This window comes from Mastomys coucha, unplaced genomic scaffold (genome assembly GCF_008632895.1).
Source record: "Mastomys coucha isolate ucsf_1 unplaced genomic scaffold, UCSF_Mcou_1 pScaffold14, whole genome shotgun sequence".
Taxonomy (NCBI): domain Eukaryota; kingdom Metazoa; phylum Chordata; class Mammalia; order Rodentia; family Muridae; genus Mastomys; species Mastomys coucha.
Genome location: NW_022196896.1, coordinates 50,573,689 through 50,591,657, shown reverse-complemented (window position 1 = coordinate 50,591,657; position 17,969 = coordinate 50,573,689). Strand labels below are relative to the sequence as shown.

Genomic DNA, 17,969 nt, shown 5'->3' with positions numbered 1-17,969 from the left:
TTATGCTTGCTAGACAAAGACTCTACCTCTGAACTATGGCCTCAAATTTGCATGGATTCTTTAAAAGGATCCACAACCAAGAAGCACCAGGGTTAGAAGAAATATTGCTAAGACTTTGAATTATTCATTACCATGCACTGAATAATGAATTCAATTTACATATTATTCAACCACTGAGGATTTTTCATAACCTACCCACAAAACATTTAATGCAGTTACTTAATGATTAGTTATGTATGGTGTAGCTGTTAGTCTTTTTAAAGATTAGAGGAGTTTTAGAGGCTTTTATCTTATACCCAAAATAAATTATATTAATTCTCAAAGAGTGTTTAAAGTGCTACATTTCAAAACTGCTCACGTCCACTCTGTAAAAATCTAGTGATAGCTAGTTATGAAGGCACACACTTTAAATGCCAGCACTCAAGAGACCAGAACAAGAAACTCTCTGTGATATCAAGGCCAGCCGGAGCTACAGACTGAGACACTGCTGCCAAAGAAAAAAAAGAAAAGAGAGATAGAAGGAAGGAAGGAAGGGAGGAAGGAAGGAAGGAAGGAAGGAAGGAAGGGAGGGAGGGAGGGAGGGAGGGAGGAAGGAAGGAAGGAAGGAAGGAAGGAAGGAAGGAAGGAAGGAAGGAAGGAAGAAAGGAACCAAGCAAGTTTACATTACAAAATTCAATGAGATAATTCCTGGGTATTTTGGACAAATTCAAAACTTAAGGATATTGCAGAAAAACAAATTTGTGTTTTAAAATAATGCTTCCAAATTTAAATTTAATAGTTTATAAACGCTGGGCAGCAGTGGTGCACGCCTTTAATCCCAGCACTTGGGAGGCAGAGGATTTCTGAGGATTTCTGAGTTCGAGGCCAGCCTGGTCTACAGAGTGAGTCCCAGGACAGCCAGGGCTATATAGAGAAACCCTGTCTCAAACAAAAACAAAAACAAAAACAAAAAAATAGTTTATAAACAAGGTTTTTAAATTATAATGAGATTAACTGTAATTATGATAACATACTCAATGAGTGTTTGTAAATGAGGTAACAAGATAATTGAAATGCCATGTGCCTGCCCTAATACCTCAGAACAATACATTCATAATTATTTAACCGTATTTAAAGCAACTCTATAAGTTGGCTATCAGTGGTTGAGTATGGAGCATTACAGGAAATATCAGAGGGGGTCAGGTAGAGGAGAGAGATCTTCAAATCTGTAAACTGTACCTTAATCACACTATAGTGACTGCTTATCCCGCTGGCTAATTTGATGGTGGTCACTATTAAGCATTTGGAGGATATTATAATTTTTTCAGTGCAAAAATCTTTCCTCCACAGGATTATATTATTGAACACTTGGATGCCAATTGCTGATGATTTGGGTGTTTGTGGGACCTTTGGAACATGGAGCCTTGCTGGCAGAAATAGGACCACAGCCATGCCCCTAAACAAGGTTTGAACTGTCTCTGCATCCAGTGCTCTGTCTCTGTTTCCTGGCAGTGTAGGCTATAACAGTTCACTCCATAGGCTTCCATCTCACAGTAAAGCCCCAGTTGCTCTATGCCCCTGCCATGAAACTGTGAGTTGGAACAAACCTCTCTTCCCCTGAGTTGTTTCTGTCAAGCATTCTGCCCCAGCCACAAGAAGAGTGTCATTCACAACAACAGATTACTAAACAGCTCTACAACTGAACACTTAGATCTTTATTTAAAACATTGTTACAGTGGTGTTTCTCAAACTTCAAGTAATAAAGAGCTGAGGAGCTATCCAGCAGACAGACTCCAGGCTCTAACTGCAGAAAATCAGGTCAGGAATCCAGCATCTACATTTTTAGCAAATATATTCTGTATGGAGGAAAGGCTTTTCTAAATTGTCTTGTTCTGATTTTTAATAGCACTATTATTTAAACACTATATAATTTTTAATAATTCCATGAGTGTTTTAGTTTGACTAACAAATTATGAAGTAAATTTGGTGAACCCAGAGATGCTGAATGTCTCCTAGGTTGTAAAATGTGATGCTTCTAGAATCTCAGGAACATCCTGCACCGTGTATGTTATCTTTACTATGTGGTGTTTGCACAACCATCTATCAAACGCTTGTACCTGAGTCTCATCTCAAATCTTTTGTGTTGAAGAAAAGCTCAATTATTGCAGAAACATCAAGAAAGTAGACCCTTCTGCCGTGTTCCTAACAGGGCATCTTGAGCTTACTACTCTTTTCCATTAAGTTCTTAGGGACCACAGTCTAGTCCCGTTAGGTTATCATCCCAACCAAAGCAGATAGAGGAGAAGGTTCCTTATAGAACTCAGAGTATATTGGATTATTATCATGAGGAGGGATGCACAGGATGAGATGTGTGTAGACCACTGTGAAGCACAGGAAATGACTTTTGGATCCATTGATTTTCTTTTCTCTGTCAACTAAAAGAACACATGCTATTATTTATAAACAATTAAGGCTTGTGAACCAAGGTCACTAAGCACTCAGTAGAGACAGAACAAAGAACAGAGACAGAAAAATGAAGGTCTAATAGGAGAGAAAGTATGACAGATGAGAGCAAAATATACCTACCTTAGCATAGACTCTCAGGAAAGGAGAAATTGAACGATCTTTGATATATTTTCATCATGCAGTAGATACCTTTTTTTCCTAAATAAAACTATGTTTACCCTGTTGTCATTACCCAAATTATGAGTCATAACCCTATTGCAGAGCACAGGCGTTGAATATTCTCCATGAATATTTTGTATTTATTAGTAAAGGCACATTAGGGAAATGTCCGCACACTTCCATGAAGGAAATGTATAAATATTTTTGAGACATTAATGAGTAGATAATCTATTCTTCTAAATTATATTTCCCCTTTTGCCAGAGCATCTTGTCGTTAAATTCTATATTCTCAAAATTATTTTACTGATCTTAAAAACTTTTCCATTTGTGTATGGACCATAGTTTCCCAGCTACTCACATCATTACTTTTCACTACATCTCAGATTACTATATTTTTTTCCATGCTGTGAATTGCTTTAGAGACTTGACCTAACTGAGAAATGGAGGAATGGACATATCCAGAAAAGCTGGGATCAGGTGGACTGCACAATCTCTAGTGGATGGTACCAAACTGCATATTTAATTTGTACATCTGAATCAAGAAGGTGGGTTTACTATAGAGAGAGAATAAGTAGATGGGTTTATGGCGTAGAGCTGAACAAAGAGCCAGGCTTGACTAAGTCCTGTAGGAGGTCTCTGTAGGGAAGCTGTGGATGGTAGCTTGTGTATGCAGAGTCAGCAGTCACCTTCATACAAGAGTGAGGCTTTGCCCCACACACACACCCGAGCCTAACCCAGGGAAAACCTTCCCATTTATCATAGGTCAGAAGCACTAGAGATCTGACATGATTGTGCTCCTAATAATACACACTCACTCAAGCTTCCTCCATTTCCTACAATTTCTCTTTCAAAGATTGTTAAGCACAGGGTTTCCTTTCCTTGGACCATCTCCTAAAACTAGATTAGTAATAGTATAGATACTGATTAAATAATATAATTCTGAAGGACGTGAGATATTTTTCCTGCTCATGATACTTTCTGTATCCTGTAACATTTTTATTTGTCCAATGTTTTTCTGTCTTAATAATAAAATATTCTGTCCTTAATTTGTCTTGTTCTGATTATTAGGCAGATCAAACATATTTAGACACTATCTCCCCATCTTTGCACCATCTTTAATTATATTGTCAGTTTTCAAGTATTTAAAGTTGTATAGTCTGTGACTGTCCTCATGTTACTGAGCTTGTAATATTCATTCCAAAGAACTGATGCACCTTTTAGATTTTAGTGTATTACTTTGGGTCACATATGAAGTTTTGAGTCTCATTACTTTTACTATGTTATTTTTGTATGCTTCTATATGTCGATCCTCAAATTGAATTCCCATGTGTTTTAGAATTTTTGAGGTGGATTTTTATTTACACCTAGTATCAACACACATTGTATTCCTGAGATAAAGGATTCAGGTTACTTTTTTGTTATATCCATCTAGGTACTTAGGCAACTGCAGTGTATTAACTCTGCTATTCAACCAATGATAGGATTTCTCAGCTCTAAGTACAATGATCCATGTGGATTTCATTCTAGATCAGCTCCATTGGCCTCTGATTATGTTTTTCTTTCTCAAGAAATTATGCATCATCATTTTGTAACTTGATTGAAATAAATTTTCACAATAGTTTAGAATACATGAAGATGAATAGTTTTTCTACTGAACAAAATTCATCTTTAAATAGACTGGTTGAAGGTTCTTGGCAATCCTATCATGAGCGTTCATAAAAAGAAATTTATGTGTTTTTGATTTTTAAAGAGAATAACATCATTTAAAGCATGCAGTGGTCCAAAATGATATTAAGAGAAAACAGCCTTATCAGGGATTTTCTGTGTAAATCATATCTAACTAGTCACATACTGTGACAACAGTGGAGGTATAGACTTTTCCATCCTCAGTGATTGGAACATACAAGGCACTATGACAAGTGATTATCATGACCTTCGACATTTTAAGAGTATACACGGAGGGATTCATGGCTCCAGCTGCATATGTAGCAGAAGACTGCCTTATCTGGCATCAGTGGGAGGGGTGGTCCTTGGTCCTGTGAAGATTTGATGCTCCAGCATAGGGGTATTCTAGAATGTGGATGGGTGGGTGAAGAGCACCCTGTTAGACGCAAAGGGGAGGGAAAATGGGATGGGGGGTTTGCATAGGGTAGACTGGGAAGGGAATGGGGGCAACATTTGAAATGTAGATAAGTAAAATAACCAATAAAAATAAAACATAGTAACATGCTAAAGTGCTAAATTTTAGGCAGATCTCTTAAATTGTTTTTGACTTTCTTTTTCCAGTGACATATGACTTGACAACTCTTTACCATGGAGTTAGTTCACAATTGTCTAAGTGCAGTTTGAGTCTTACTGTAGAAGATGAGGTCATCTGTTCTGGCCTCAGTTGCACAGGTAAATAGCACTGCATAGAGACTGAATATTAGAATCTACAAACCCACCAGGGGCTAAGCCAAGATGTAAGTCCAAGACTCCTGATCTTATCTCAGCACTATGTCAACTTGACCATCCCAACTTTCCAATTTCCCTAAGCTAATGTTTAATTGTCTGGTTAAGTACATTTCCATTCAAGAACTGTGTGTATTTCCATGCACTGCACAGCAAAATCTGAACAAGTAGTATTAATAGAAATGTGTTAAAAGGCAAAGACAGTTTGTTCCACAGTGCCTTCGTGAAGTGAGAGCATTAGTTCAACATTTCTACCATCAAGAATTTGCAGTTTGTATGTCTATGATCCACAAAACATTAAAAAGTATAAGAAAGACTATATTTTTATCCACATGCATATTTTTCATATCCATTTAAACTATCTCTCCAGAAAGTTATCCACCTAAGCTAAACATATGGACTTTCTAAAATTAAAGAAACCTTTTTGGAACTTAAAGAGACACCAAACCACAGTGAATAATCCAAGAGGAACAGAGCTATAGAATAGAGAAAATAATTTTATATTGTACAGTCAGAATTCTATAAAATGATATGGGAAAATATTCCAGATCATTTCATTTGATGGCCAGAAAGCAAATCAAATGATCTGAATAAATTCTTACAAGAATTTCTGTCTTTCTTTTAAAAATTAAAGATGTCTACTGATTTAAATACACCACCTGGATTCTACACCAATATTCAGCAACCTCTTTTTAGAAGTCAGGAAAAAAATGCATCTGTTTTCCCAAACCTGCCCCATTCTCCAAAATGCGAAATGTATACATGTAATTGATCAACTGGAAAAATTTGGTATTTAAAATAGAAAAACTCTATAATTGATGTTATTTTGTGACCATCTGTGTGATGGTTTAAATTTTCACATAGATTTAACTTTTAAATAATATTTCAATAGAGAAGTTTTCAAACAAAAAGTGAAGCTAGATGAAGACCTACAGGCAATCAGTGGTAACTGAGACAAGAATAGATTTTCTTAGCCCTTCTGACAGGTTATCAAATGCCAAGTGTCATTGCTAAACACATGCAACACTGAATTGACTTTGTATATATATATGTATGTATATATACATACATATATATATACATATGTGTGTATATATTATCAGAGTATTTATTTATATACTGTATATATAGCATATATACAATATAATATATATTATCAGAGATGGTAGAAGAAAGGTTGAAATCATGTAAATCTAGTACTCATGTACCAAATTCTCAAAAACATTTTTTTTTAAAAAACTAAGTTTAAAAATTAAGCTACAGAAACATAGTTCAATTTTAAATCACTTGAAAGAAAAAAATGTAGGCTTGAGTAACAAGTTACAAGCAACAGCATTTCATAGTTGTAGGAAATAGGAAATCGACAAACACAGATAGCATCCTCTAAAAAAGAAATGGAGTGGGTTTTAGAAACAAAAATAACAACAAAGGCAGTAGTGACAAAGGAAGAATACAACGATTAAAGAAAGTTGATCTCAAAGCTTTTTCTCAATGGAAAAACAATAAAACTAAAATCACTAAGGTGGGTTTTATGAAATAAAATAAGGGTCTGCATTTGTGGGTGGGGCTTGTGGAAAGTGACAGTGTGACATCTCAGCCTGGGTGTCCAGAGTATGCTTTCAACTACTCTGATGCAAACTTAAAGACCGAGAGAACCAATATCCACACCTAAACCAGGAGAATCTCCTTGATTGTTTTGGGATTACCTCATCTTCCTCAGTTTAGAAGACCAACTTTGAAGCAAATACAACCTGAAAAATGCATGGAAGATTTCCAAATGAATACACAGATAACAACTAAAAAATTTAGACCTGATAACAATATGCAATTTTAGAAATATTTTGTCTTTTAGAATTTCATTCATTATTTTTGATCATATTCATCTCTGCTTTCATCTCCACCCACATACACCCCAATTCATTACTTTGTGTTCCAGTTCTTTAAATCCATGGAGTCAATTATCATGCCTATATACTCTTGTGGGGGGGTGTGGATATCCACTAGAGTGTGTTAGGCATACCAGGAGCAACAACTTTTTAAAACAATAACCCAGGGACTCCACCATTTCCCTGAAGCTATTATCCCATTGTATGAATGTACCAAATTTTTGTTATTCATTCACCCATTGGTGTCCATTTTCTGGGCGTTATGAGTAGATCAGCAATGAACATGAATGACCAGCTATCTCTATAGTAGAGATACTGGAGGTTTTGCCCCAGAATGGTATAGCTAGACAATCTATTTCTAAACTCTTAAGTGACATCCACATTGATTACCAAAATCACTATACCAGTTTACACTCCCATCAGCTGTGCATAAGTGTTTCCCTTCCCTATATTCATACCAATGACATTTGTCATCTTTTATTTAAAGTAGGCATTTTACTAGTATAAGACCTGGCATAAGATAAATATATAGTCTAAATCCTAATCCTCTCTTATATGTAGCTGGTAAAGGTTTTTTCCTCCTATCTGTATCCTTGCTTTCACTAGAATGATGTCTTTTATGGTACAAAGCTTTTTGGTTTCATGAGGTCACATTTATTTAATGTTTTTATTACTCTGCTCTACCAGAGTACTGTTTAGAAAGTCCTTTCTTGTGCCTCTAAGCACAAGGCTATTTTCTATTTTTGCCTCAATGTGTCCAGTTTTGGGTTTGGGTCCTTGATATATTTGAAGATGAATTTCATTATCTGATTTAACAAGCAGGATATTTTGAAGATGAAACCTTTTTGTCTGATGTGTTTTGTTGATCTGTTTGTCAAAAACCAGGTCTCTGTATATGGAATATGGACTTACATATAGGTCTTTTAAAGCAAATTAATGACAAGATGAAACTTATGTTTTGAGAGAACCCCACCCCCACCCCTAGTTATAGAGGATGGAGATATAGATGTTCAGCAGGCAGCATGATTATGACCATGCAAAATATACTATTATAACTCACAAAGATAATACTGTTATGAACAAGGGCTTCTAGACAGGGCCACTTTAATGGAGGTTTCATTAATGAGTTTGGGTCTTTAGCAGAAGTCAGAGATTTAAATATATCTATTGCTATTTTGCTATGATAAACTGTAATCAGAAATCTGCAGTCTAAAACACAAAAGTGATATGTCAGACATGAAGCCTTCAGAACTGAGAAACACATTTCTGGTTTTGTAAACTGCTCAGTCATTAGTACTTTATTACAGTAACCTGAACTAACTTAGACAAATAGCAATGGACCAAATTGTCAGTAAAACCAATGCTTTACACGTGTCTGACAAATAAGAAGTGATAGAGATACTGATGTTGTATGATATCTGAGATCCATTTTGATAGTTAAGAAATTCAGGGAGAGAGATTGTTGAGGCTGTATGATGCCTGCCACCAATAAATGGAGTTAGGATTAAGAGTCCAGTGAGGTTCTCATATCATGGGTATTTATGCAGCATGCTACATCAGAGTAAAGAAAAAGTTCTAGTGTTGCTTGTCAAATGAAAGGTTCATTTTTCTCACTTTCCTTAAAGATATGGTGAGTTTTCAAAACAATAATTCCATTACTTCTGAGCTGGCAGTTTTGCTGATGGTTTTTGTGTCTGGGAAATCTGGCACGTTCTTTTTCAGTTATCCCATTTGGCAATGAGCTTGTCTGCCCTCAATCTTCCCTGCAAGCTTCAAATAAGAAAACATTCTACTTGGCAACAACCAAGAGAGGAAGATGTTGGAGCTCCAGAATAGGTGAGCTGCTGCAGTGTGTGCCTGTCTTAGTTGGGGTCTCTATTGCTGCTAGAAAACATCTGTGTCCAAAAAACAAGTTGAGGATGAAAGGAATTATTTGCCTTACACTTCTATATCACTACTCATCATTGAAGGAAGTCAGAACAGGAACTCGAGCAGGGCTGGAACCTGCACACAGGAGCTAATGCAGAGGCCATGGGGGAGTGCTCTACTGACTTACTCATCATGACTTGCTCAGCCTGCTTTCTTATAGAACCTAGGACTACCAGCTGATGAATGGTACCATCCACAATGAGCTGGACCCTTTTCGTCCATCAATAATTAACTATGAAAATGTCTCATAGTCTGTCTACAGCCCAATCTTATTGAAGTATTTTTCTCAGTTGAGGTTCCCTCTTCTCAGATGACTTTGCTTGTGCCACAATTACCTAAAACTATCCAGCACAGTATTCTACAGTCAATAACATTATCATCCCATGTGTTAACAAGATCACAAATATTCACTATATTACTTAGTGGAGTCATGAGGGCTGACAAGATATTTGTTAAGATATCTTAATAGTTTCTGTATTCTCATCACATATAGGATTTGGTAAGGTATTACTCAGTGGCATTGCAGAAGACATAATAGGTTCAGTAATCAGCAACATTTGTATGATGATCACAAATGAATTATATTTGTAGATACTTCCACTAATGAAGAAATCTTTCCATTACCTTAATAATCCAGAATATTTTTGAATTACTTTCAGAAATGTTTGTGACTTCCCAGTATTAACAGTTTACTCCTTTGCATTCTACTAAACTTTTGGGAGAGATTTTTGGGGGTTCATGCAATGAAAAATGTCAAAGAATGTTGGCATACTGATATAAGTTTACATTTGAACTGAGGACTCTTGAACCTGACATTTGACAAGAGCAGTGTGAACCTTCTGAACCAGATAATTTCTTGTAGTGATCCCAGCATCCAGGCAGCACTCACATGGTTTAATTAGATTATGTTTTTTAAAAGTCTAGCAGAGTGCAAGACACACAAGAAGGATGGATGTGCACAACTATTGCACCAACAAAAATGTTCTTTAAAAATATCCTTGCTAGGCTCAAGAGATGGCACAGTGGTTAAGAGCACCAATTGCTCTTCCAGAGGTCCTGAAATCAATTCCCAGCAACCATATGGTGGCTCACAACTATCTGTAATGGGATCTGATGCCCTCTTCTGGTGTGTCTGAAGAAAGTTACAGTGCACTTAAATAAATAAAATAAATAATATTTTTTAAAGAAAATATATCCTTTCTCTTTTTAAAATATTAGAAAACCAAGAAGTCCCAGAACAGAATTCTATATTACTACTTAGATGGCTTCACTAAGTTCTTGTTTAAAATAACACATACTCCTGTGTTTATTATTCATTGATGTGATAAGACTAATCTAAGAAAAACTACTAATCTTTTGGGCATTAGGTACAATATGAACTTCCAGACATATCTCGGTAGTTTCTGTTTTCTCATCACATATAGGATTTGGTAAGGTATTACTCGGTAGCACTGCTGACGTTGATCAATCCTAGGAAACTCATAATCCTTCCTTGTAACACTACAGAAATTGCACAAATGAAGACAAAAGTAAATATCCAAGGTGGGCAGCTCATTATAGGACTTTAAAAGTGATATTAATACCACGAGATTGCAGATCTTCCTCAGGGATTTGTACTGTGTCCTGAGGATCTCGGGAAGACTTTATAAGAACTATAGAAGCATTATAGCACATGATATTTGTGCCCACAGAAAGTCACACAGTATACGATTAGAAAAGATAATGGATTTTGATGTCTTGTACGTGGAAAATGTTGCTTTCCCAGTGCATGCAGATGCTGTTCTTGTAAAACAACAAAAACCCATTCATAAGTCTTTCCTTGATTTTTGGTAGTTTTTTTACATGATTTATTCGCCAAAAGTTATATAATATCTGTGTGTTCTCACATAGAACACATCAACATCTTAAGTGATGTAAGGAAAAACAAATTTCTTTTCTTCCTATCTTAGGTTCATAGCTGATGTTGCTGAAATTAAACATATAACAAGAGAAGAGCGGACAAATTTATCTAAATTTCCATGGTTTAAAAGCCCATTTTAAGGAAACAATGAAGCACGTATACTTTTCTGGGTTAATGGGTTTTGCCTGATAGAGAATCAAAAGTCATGGAAAGATGTGATCAGATGATGAAGGGGTAGGATCCAAAGTTATTACAAGGAGACCTTAGCAAACTGACTTGTGCTACAAATGTTTCTTCCCATTGGTATGAAGAAAGTAGCTCTGGAAATAGGGTCTTATGGTCGGCTTCAGAAGAGATGCTAGTAGCGTGTGATTTCCTCAGACCTGGTGCGTGTTGCACTATGGAAAACAAGTTGAGGATGTCTTCTGCCATTTTGGTTTTGTAGAGGTCGATGTGCTCTATTTTGGAGGATACTGCTCTAAATCCATCAATGGGGTTCCTGTACTTGAAGGCCAGGGACCGGAAGGTTTTCCCATTAGGTTTAGCAACTTGGAGTGGAAATCCTGGCATATCCAGATCGAATTTGACAAATTTGCTGTCTCAATTCAAGCCAGGCAAAGAGGCAAGGAAATCACAAGGAATTTGATAAAGTAGTATAATTAAGCCACTACAAAAAGCTGGGGTAGATCCATTGGCTTTGTTACGAGGGATGGAAAAGGAAACAATGTATCTTTCAGCCCCAATGCATCATTTTGTTGTTCCTAGAAAGAATGTGTCAGGGGTGCATTTTCAGGTTCAATAGAGGACATCAAGTACAGATCTTGACGATGAACAGTCTCTTCAGGGTTGCTTTCATGCACTGAAGGACCACATGCCTCCTGATACACCTGCCTCCCATTTCGCTCCCTCAACCCATTTTAAGACCAACCTTTGAAGTATGCTAAAGAAGCATTAAGCCTTAAAGATACAAAGAACAAATTTGAGTTTCTTTCCCAAGTAGAAGCTTGGGAATTGGTGATGCTAAAATTAATTGTAGTAGTAATGCTTTGCAGCTAAGAGTAAGTAGGCCTGGAAAAACCACAATCTTGAGTCCTCACAGTCTAGGCTCAAGCCAGCTACATTGGAGGGCATGTGTTTCCATGTTGGCTAACTTTATGTCAGCTTGACAAAGGCTAGAGTCATCTGAGGGTTGGAATCCCAATTGAGAAAATGTCTCTTAAAAGATAAGGATGTAGGCAACACTGTAGCTAGGACATTTTCTTAATCAGTGATTGATGTGGGAAGCCACAGCTCATTGTGGATATGGCTACTCCTGAGTTGGTAATCATAGGTTCTATGAGAAAGCACAGCAGTATCAACCAACCAGATCCCCCATTCCTAGAGCTCCCAGAGACTAAACCACCAACCAAAGAGTACACACGAAGGGACCCATGGCTTCAGCCACATATGTGTAGCAGAGGATGGGCATCAATGGGAGGGGAGGCCCTTCATTCTGTAAAAGCTCAATGCCCTAGTGTAGGGGAATGCTAGGACAGTGAGGTGAGAGTGGGTGGGTGGGGAGGGAAGCACCCTCATAGAAGCAAGGGGTAGCATAGGAAGTTCGTAGAGGGAAAACTGGGAAGGGGGATAAGTTTTGAAAAGTAAATAAATAAAATAACCAGTAACAACAACAACAACAACAACAACAACAACAACAACAAAAGCTGGCCGCACAAGACATAAGGAGCAAGCCAGTAAGCAGCACCCTTTTACAGTCTCTACATTAGCTCCTAACTCCAGGAACCTTCCTTGTTTGATTTCTGGTCCTGACTTCAGTGATGGACTATAATGAGGAAGCATAAACTAAACAAGCCCTTGATCTCCAATTTGCTTTTGGTCATGGTGTTTCAACACAGCAATAGTAACCCTATCTAAGAGTCTGGGAAGGACAGAGCCTTCAGGAGAATGATGCCAAGAAAGTCTGCTAGTCCTAGTAAGCATATAAAACTCAAATCATCTCTCTGCTCCTGGCTCTCTTGCCTTACCTGGCACTAGAGAATTCTTCCTTTTCTATTGCTGTACATTTTGAAAACAGATGTAGCAGAAAGACATAAGAATAAAACAAGAATCAAATAACAGGACCTATTAATTTACAAAGGTAAGAGGCTTCACATTACATAACCAAGAGAGAGATGGCGAAAGAAACAACTTAATAATTGGTTTTTAGCAGAAGAGGAAAAAAAATGTTGCAGTGGTTTTCCCCTTCACAGAAGAAAACCAAAGAAAATGGGCCACATTTGGCAACAAGATATATTTAGGTTAGTCAAACTTATTAGATACAAAAGTGTCTATTCTAAATATGAGGCATATATAATTTGGATGCTTAAGATATGTCCTGGTTTTCAGGGTGTTTTGCCTCCTGTTTTAGAAAAGTTTGAAGAAGTATTAAATCTCATCTCTGAGTTTTAAAAAGGCCAACTGTTTTCACTTCTTTAAAAAAAAAATCAGAAATACTGATCAAATAGTTTGATTTGAGTTGCTAGGCATATGCATATTACATACATCTTCCAGAAAATAACAGAGTTTTGTCCTGAAAAATGTAGTTTTAGAAAAACAATCTTTTTAGGTAAGAAAAGTTTATGCTATAAATCTGAAGATTCAAAGAACAACAGACCTTTGTGAGTGATCTCTCTCTCTTTCTCTCTCAGACACACACACATACATTCTATCACACACAGTTTCTTTCTCTCTTAGACAGGAACATGCATGCATTCACTCACAGGTGAGCTTTCTGTCTCTGTGTCTCTCACAGGTGAGCTTTCTGTCTCTGGTTCTCTCTGTCTCTGTGTGTCTCTCTGTGTCTCGGTCTCTCTGTCTCTCTCTCTCTCTCTCTCTCTCTCTCTCTCACACACACACACACACATACAGAGACAGACAGACAGACAGACACAGGCATAGCGACTGGATATTAATCAGGATCTTTAATCAACTAATGGCTGCTGGGAATGGGAAAGACAATCTTCCTGGAGAGAAGCTCCTTATAGTTTATTTGACACCAAGCATTCCTCCACATACACATATAAGTAACCTAACCTATGGACATGGGTCATATTTAGAATGATATGTATGTAACAATAATAATTAATAATTACAAGCTATTAGTCTGAGATGGCCCAGGGTTAGGGAACACAAGAGAAGATGGGAAGAATAATAAATAATGTAAATATATAGAGTTCTCAAAAGTAGATCAAATCATCTAAAATTTTAAAAGGAATAATATTAAAAAATAAAAATCTTTTCTATAATTGTTTTAAAAATCTGCATCTGTTACCAGAAAAAAATGACAAGTTCATTACTGTACATGTGTTTTCACGTCTAACCTTACATAACAATTTATATAAGATCCTGTCTTTGAATATTCACACATAAAAATAAATCTGTCTTGAAATGTAAGATCCATGAAACACATCACCACTGCAAAAGAGCATATTCTGTACCAAGGCGCTCACACTGTCTCCAGATTCACAGGGAGGTTGTAGAGCAAACAGAGCCCCCACGTGAATCTGCTAATTGAATCCTCCCTAGGCTGAGGCGGTTCTGGCTTTGATCCCAGGTAGACAATCTCAGGGAACTGAGTCATCACTATAGAATTGGTCTTTTGGAGAAAAAATTCATTTTTAATGTTAATTTATTAGAGTTGAGCTCTTTTACACAACTCTAGGAACAACACTGACCAAGCAGGCTCTATGGCGGTTTCTATGGTAGCAGTTCCTCATTTTGTGTATTTTTCCCAGCCACGTTATTGTTTATACAGCATTAAGAACTAGTATTAATTCCTCAACCAAAGCAAAAAGAATTCAGGTTTTGCCCTGAATATTACATAGCTATATTGTAATAACTACCAGATAGCATTGCTGTCTTAAAATACTTGGGATGCCTCTGTATCAACACATACTCTCTTATGCATTTCAGGGGGTGGGAGAATTGATGCAAAGAAAGTAGAAATGAACTGGGAAACTGGGTTTGCACCCATGATAAAGAGGAGAATTCCAATGAGGTGACTCCTTCCCACTAATAGTTTTGTATATGCCCTGCTTCCCAAACAGCACCAGACAGCAAGGGGATGCTTGCCTGCAATGAGATTATTCTGCCCATCAGTCTTAACAATAGGTCTTCTCTAATCTAAAGAGGGGGGACATTTTTCCTGTTCCTATCATAACCTCAAAGGGTTGACTGTTGGCTGCCCTGCATTCCTTTCTATTGCAAAAGAAACAAAACAAGAACACTGAATCACAGTGTGATTCTGGGGCATGGAAAAAGAATATAGCCACCCTATATCCTTGTGGGATGTTCCCTCCCGCATTAAATGCTCCAGTGAAATTGGAAGGTAGAAAGCAGAGTTACATTGTGCAAGGACCTTCCACTGCACCTTTGTGAAGCATCTTTCCCAGGTAACTTGTCAGTGGGAATTACAGTTCCAAGATAAACTGAGAGTCTTTGGGTATGGAAGACTAGCAACCAATAAGAGACAGGGGAAAAATATTTCAGTGTTGTTCAGTAAGTGGAAAGTCCTAGGCTTTCTGGACCATTTTTTCCAATAGTTACAATGCTTCTCACTGATGAGAACACCTATCAGTTATCCTCAAGTATTGGAAGTTTTAGCTCTACAGTCGCTTATAGGATACCTAGGGAGACTGATGTTATACTGAAATATCCCTATAGATGCCTAATACTTCCATATGAATCTTCATTTCTCCTCGTTCTCTTCCTGCAACATAAGCATGTTCCCTGACCAGGCATTAGCATTCTGATATTCATACAAATGAATCTCCTAAACTAGATACAGTGGCATGTGTCTCTAATCAAAGCACTCAGCATGGTGAGGCAAGAGTGTTGGGAGTTTGAGGCCAGCCTGAGCCCCATAGCTTGAGGGTATAAAAGAAGAAAAATAGAGGAAAAGAAAGTAAAAGAGAAGAGGGAAAAGAAAATGAGAGAGATGAACAGACAGGAGAGAAGGGAGGAAGTCAAGAAGGAAAAAAAGGAAGGAAGGAGTGGAAAGGAATATGAAAAGAAGACAAATCAGCTTCCCTTCTGAGAAGAGAAGAAAGGAAGCCATAAAGGAGCACAGAACTCTGAAGAGCTAAGGCAGATGAGAGCAATGAAGGGGACAGCCCTGCAACACCATCTCCCTATGAAGCAGGGGACCTCTGCTGCTGCTGTCTCTCACCAAGTCCTTGAAATTGACTTAGACTGGATACATCTTGAGAAAGCATGGGACTAGAGGAAATGCCAATATGTCTTTTCCCCTTCCTTTTGCCTTATGTTGCAAATTTGAAATATGCTTCAATAAATGACCAAAATGAGAGTCAATGAAGTTTTTCTAAAGCTTTTCTTTTTAGTTCCGCTCTGCTCTGTTCTAGTCTGTTCTGTTCTGTTCTATTCTGTTCTGTTCTGTTCTCTGATCTCTGTTCTCTGTTCTCTGTTCTCTGTTGCATTTTGTTAAACAAGGGATAACAAGGACTTTGAGAGAACTTAATCTGGTACAGATTCTGGGAGATTAGAAAGCCCTGTTTTCAAAACGTGTTTTACATGGGAAAGGGTGCTCGCTGGGAAACCATTGCCAACTTCTTACCTCTTCTGTCAAGTAAAGAACAAGTTACTATAAGATGGAAGACAATTTCTCCTTACTGCCACTGTTGACACTGTGTCTGTTGACTCCTTATGATGGGGACTGTTCTGAGGATTGGGAGTACCAGTAGCGTCCTCTACACACTGACTTCTAAATTCTGACAACCAACAATGTCTCCAGTCATTGTTGGATGTTCTTGGAAAAGGTCCAAGTGCCCATGGAAGAGTAGCTCATACCCAAGTTAGAACCACTGATATAGTTTAAAACTTCCAAACCAAGAGTCTTGTGTCACAGTGCTCCATAAGGAGGTAGCACATCTTGAGAACATGGTAAGTTTTTTCTTAAAGAGCTACACTGAGCATGACCACATGAAGTTCTACCAGAAGCCTTTGGTTCTACTGGTGTGGATGAATTTCAATGGAGATCTTGTTTCCAAGAACATCTCAGTGTTTGATGCAACTTTTTGTGCTTTTACACTCTCTGGCTCGGCTTTGAGTAGCATAGAGCCTAGAACGGAGGGAATTTTGTTTTACTACTATTTTATTCGGCTGTGTGTTCAAACTCACTGAACAGGAAGGACACTGTTTTGTAATCATGTCTCAAGATCGTGAAACAAAAGTCTTTCTATGAGGCAAATTTCCTTCTTCCCAGAGTTTAATAGATTTGAAGGAAACTTAGCTACAGAGAAGAGAAAAAATGGAATGTTTGGGAAAGTTTCTAATCATAACTTCAAAGGGTTGAGCACACTGACTACCCCACATTCCTTTCTCTACCATAAACAATCCCATGGAGTCACGGAAATCAATAGGGTGAGAAGAAGACAAGTTAGAGTCGTCTTCCTAGAAAGCAACTAAATAAAGCTGTGGGGATCTTGGCTGCCAATGCAACTTAGTGCACTGAGCACTAAGTGTAGTCTTCAGTACTGGGGCGAAAAGCCCTACAACTCTGGGGTCCTATGTACTACTCAGGGATCCTTGCACTGTATGTATCTTAATGACACTACAAAACAGGTGGCAAAGGAAAAATGGCATTCAGATAAGGAAGAATCATGCATTGAAAAGCGTATTGGACTTTACAATCAGAGGCATTATCAGGATCCCTTGTTTTCTCTCATAGGTGCTTTATTTTAAATAGGGAGGTCAATAATTCTACTCCTGGATTCTTCCACTACTCCAGTGCTATTTTAGGGCAGGGAAATGCTAACCTTTCACATTTTTCTGACATTTATTTCAGGGAAGAAAATGGTTGACACATTTTCCTTTCTCTGCATTCTGTAATTGCACCTAGAAGGCTAGTGGTTCTGCTTTTACATGTAATCAATTTCATTTTTTTCTTTTAATAAGTCTTAGCCAATTTTTTATGTTTGTATTTATTATGAGTCTTAAGAATGGGGAATGTTGCTAAGCACTAACATTTAGATTAATCTGCCAATTCTTTTGACTAGTTAGTCAAGATACTGGGTTCTACTTACTGCCTACCTTTTATCAGGCTTCAGTAGAAGTACACACCAACTCTATGCTTAATTCAATCAACAACTTCACCTTACATAATTTTCCTAAAGTCTACATCTAAAGCCAGTTTAAAAAGTATT

General features: G+C 37.4%; 1 protein-coding gene and 1 long non-coding RNA gene across 8 annotated transcripts in view; one reads left to right on the top strand and one right to left on the bottom strand.

Moving 5' to 3' along the window:
- The window catches only part of Kcnq5 (potassium voltage-gated channel subfamily Q member 5), a 561,250-nt gene that overhangs the window by 257,927 nt on the left and 285,354 nt on the right, over positions 1–17,969 (top strand). Inside the window, exon 1 of one of the 5 annotated variants that reach the window (XM_031367002.1) lies at positions 1,072–1,444. The exons of the other annotated variants lie outside the window; for them this stretch is intronic. The gene's annotated coding sequence lies outside the window, so the exon portion shown is untranslated. Of the gene's footprint in view, positions 1–1,071; positions 1,445–17,969 lie in introns of those variants that run through there. 5 annotated transcript variants of the gene reach the window in all.
- The window catches only part of LOC116088236, a 76,644-nt gene that overhangs the window by 15,319 nt on the left and 43,356 nt on the right, over positions 1–17,969 (bottom strand). The gene's annotated exons all lie outside the window — the stretch shown is intronic.